Raw genomic sequence first — 3,825 nt, forward strand, 5'->3', positions numbered from 1 at the left:
TTAGTCCACTGACGCCTTCCCAGAGAAAGTAGGGCATGGCCTCCCTATCTCTGTACTGAGATGTCAGTGCAGCTCTACTGGACCTTGTTGATACCAGTGGAAAAGACAGGAAAATGGACTGTCAAGTAGACCTGCTTCCTACCTTCTGTCGCCATGTCCTTGGTGTGCAGGGAGGCAGGAGGCTCAGCCCTGCACCAAAACTCACTGATGAAAGAAGAAGTATGGACAGACTAGAGACCATCTTTGCTTTATACTGCTTCATTTTTTTCTCACTGATACCTCATGGGGAATGGAAGACTTATTTACTGTTCAAGCCCACCATCATCCCTTGGTAGGGGAATTCAAATTACCCATTCATTCATTTACTGATGTAGACCTGACTGAGCACCAGGCATTACAGAGTTGTATAAGTTAAATTAGACAAAGTTGACTGTCTTCAAGAACCTAATGGTCTAATAAGGGAGGAAAACATTAAAGAAGTGCATTTATACATAAATATTTTCACCAGCTAAAATGCCAAGAGGACTTACAAAGGAGAGGATAAAAAAGTATGCAAAGAAAAAGTGATGTGAAATTGGTTAAACCTTGGGTGAGTAGGCGTTGGCTTGATGAAGGAGTTCCACAGAAAAGAAAAGATGAGCCAGTGCAAAGGCTATGGGGTTGGTATCACAGCGACCCTGTTTTTATTTATTTTTATTTTTATTTTTTGAGGCAAGCCCAACAGACTGGCCTTCTTTTTTTATGAGAGAGAGAGAGAGAGAGAGAGAGAGAGAGAGAGAGAGAGAGAGAATTGGTGTTCCAGGGCCTCCAGTCACTGCAATCTAACTCCAAATGTGTGTGCCCCTTTGTGTGCGTGTGCTCCATTGCATGCTTGTGTCACTGTACTTCTGGTTTATATGGGACCTAGAGAGTCAAACATGGGTCTTTTGGCTTTGTAGGCAAGGGCCTTAATCACTAAGCCATCTCTCCAACACTATTTTCATTTTTACTTGTTTGTTTAAGACAGAATCTAACTCTGTCACTCAAGATGGTCTTGAACTCAAGATCTTTCTGTACTGTTTCTTGAACGTTAGGATCGCAGGTACATAACACCATTCGTGGCTCCAGAGAAGCACTATTAAGCAGAAATATGATTCTACAAACTAGAAAGTGAAAAGGGAGCTGGGTGGTGGCTCAGGGAGTAAAGCTCTTGCTGTACAAGTGCGAGGAACTGAATGTAGATCCTCAGAACCCATGTAAGAGTTAGTCACCCTGTGCAGGTATGTAATCCCATTGCACCTACAGCAAGATGGAAAGCAGAGACAAGAAAATCCCTAGAAGCTTGTAGGTCAGTTAGCCTGGTGTCCACAGGTGAACAAGAGACCCAGCCTCAAATAACATGGACAGTGAGGACCAATACCCAAGGTTGTTCTCTGACTGTCACATGCACACTGTGGCACCCATATGCCTACACTCAACACACATGAACTCTCTCTCTCTCTCTCTCTCTCTCTCTCTTTCTCTCTCTCTCTCTCTCTCTCCAGAAATTTTAAGAAAGAAAGCAAAAGGAAACAAGTGAAAGTAATTTTAATGATACATTTTATTTAACCTCAAATATGCTCAAATATCATTTCAAGATGTGATCAGCATAAAAATTAATGAGATGTTTTACATTCTTGTTTAGCAGCAAACCTTTAAAACACTTTTTGCACTTATAGCACATTTCAATTTGGACTACCCACGTTTCAAGTGCCCAGAAAGCACATGGGGTTAATAGCTACTGTATTGAATAGAATGGCTCTAAGGTATGATAGGCATTGGATGAATGGTGAGTGCAGAAAGGCAGACCAGGAGCAGAGCTAGAAACTACTTCCTGTAGTGTTGAGGTCACTCTGGAGATGGAAGAGACTTAGGCTAGAGAGTTGCACTGTATCAGTGGAAGATGTCTGATTAAACAGTGGGGACAGAGAAAGGAGGGCAGTCTAGAAGTTTATTTCAAACGGAGCATAAATTTAGCTGATAGAATCCAGATCCTGACTTGTTATAGTCCTGGCTTGAAATACCCTGATCAAGACAGGGATGAGCTGAGCAGCAAATGGTGTTGTGATAAAAGATGCTTACTTTAGACAAACTTAGACTAAGGTACCTGTGGAACATCCTGCTAACTAAGATCTGCAGCAAAATAAGATAACTACCCATGCCCATTCCTGTGATCAACAGAGATGGAAGGCAGGAAGCCTCTGACGTAAGCCATCTCTACGTTTATTTGGTTCACTAACAGGTTCATAAGAGGCATGAAAAACAACAACATCAACAAGAACAACAAAAAAACCAACTGATTCCAAAAATGGCACATTTGTGAAAGAATGTAAGGGAAATGCCCATGCAATTGACAACGGTTTATAGAAGTAATGAAGAAGACAGCATATTTCTCAGTCTTTTCCAACTCATGCATCAAAAAGTTGTGAGAAAGGAGAGGCAATGCACCCAGCGGGACCAGCCCTGAGTTGCACTTTTCTTGTCTCCTCGCACCTCTCTCATGCCACCAGCTGCGCTTGCTCATGGCCGTCCCTGCTCTTAGCTTCCATGTTCAAGCTGAGAGGAACAGACGTAGAGGAGGGAAATCATGTAGCCTGTTAGAAATTAAAAGATGAATGTAAACTTCTGGAAGATTTCCCACTAGAGCCTAGTGTGCATCCTCTAGTGTTGAGTTGTGTGGAGCAGGAGACAGTGCAGAAATGCCTTCAGAAAGCACTTACTACTGTCAATGCCTAGGCTAAGGGCCCTGGGAAGCTGTTGTGTTCAGTTGTTACAACACAGTAACCCAGATATCTCTTTTGTATTTTGATTTTTAGAGAATCAGAACATTAAGAAAATTGCAGTTCAAAAAGTTAGATACAGGGCTGGAGAGATGGCGTAGCGGTTAAGCGCTCGCCTGTGAAGCCTAAGGACCCCGGTTCAAGGCTCAGTTCCCCAGGACCCACGTTAGCCAGATGCACAAGGGGGCGCACGCGTCTGGAGTTCGTTTGCAGAGGCTGGAAGCCCTGGCGCGCCCATTCTCTCTCTCTCCCTCTATCTGTCTTTCTCTCTGTGTCTGTCTCTCTCAAAGAAATAAATAAATAAATAAAAATATTTTAAAAAAAGTTAGATACCTTCTTGTAAGTCACAGAATCAGAGATTGTCAGAAAATTCAGATATCAATATAGTCCCAGCTGAAATGAGCCCACCCTCCATGCTACACCTGATTTTGAAATGCTATGTAGAAAAGCTTGTCACCTTTTTTTTCTTTTAAAAAAATATGGAATGCTTCACTAATTTGCATGTCATCCTTGTACAGGGGCCATGCTAATCTTCTCCGTATTCCTCCAATTTTAGTACATGAGCTGCTGAAGCGAGCTCCTTGTCACCTTTTACAACCAGTGACTATGACTGCCACCCACATAACCTTTGTCCAAGAGGACACAGCTTCATAATGGCCTGAGAATTTGATCACTTTGTGGGCAAAGGCACTTAGAACTCTGCAGGCTGTGAAGTCTCACTCCGAGGATGAAGAGGCTTAGGGAAACGACATGCAGGTTGACAGGAAAAGGAGGCTGGTTCCAATTGAAGGCTTGGGTCCTGATGAAGGCAGAGCTCTGGTGGTAAAGCATGAGATGCCCAAGGGGCACAGAAACCCATTGGCTCAGGGTGATTTGAGAAAATAACACCGTGTTATATTGAAATCTGCCTTGAGAAAGAGAAAATCTCCTCAATTACTCTAGGCAACGAAAGTGACCTGGAAGCAGTGAGAAAGCTGATTTGAAAGCCATATTTTAAGAATTACAACACAGCACAAGCATGAGAGAC

General features: G+C 42.9%; 1 non-coding gene across 1 annotated transcript; it reads right to left on the reverse strand.

The window, feature by feature from the left end:
• Positions 1 to 3,271: 3,271 nt before the first annotated feature.
• LOC123463725 lies at positions 3,272 to 3,378 on the reverse strand. The gene has a single exon (XR_006639113.1). It is a non-coding gene; the product is annotated as a U6 spliceosomal RNA (small nuclear RNA).
• Between the last annotated feature and the right edge of the window lie 447 nt (positions 3,379 to 3,825).

The sequence above is a fragment of the Jaculus jaculus genome, chromosome 9 (genome assembly GCF_020740685.1).
Source record: "Jaculus jaculus isolate mJacJac1 chromosome 9, mJacJac1.mat.Y.cur, whole genome shotgun sequence".
NCBI classification, from domain to species: domain Eukaryota; kingdom Metazoa; phylum Chordata; class Mammalia; order Rodentia; family Dipodidae; genus Jaculus; species Jaculus jaculus.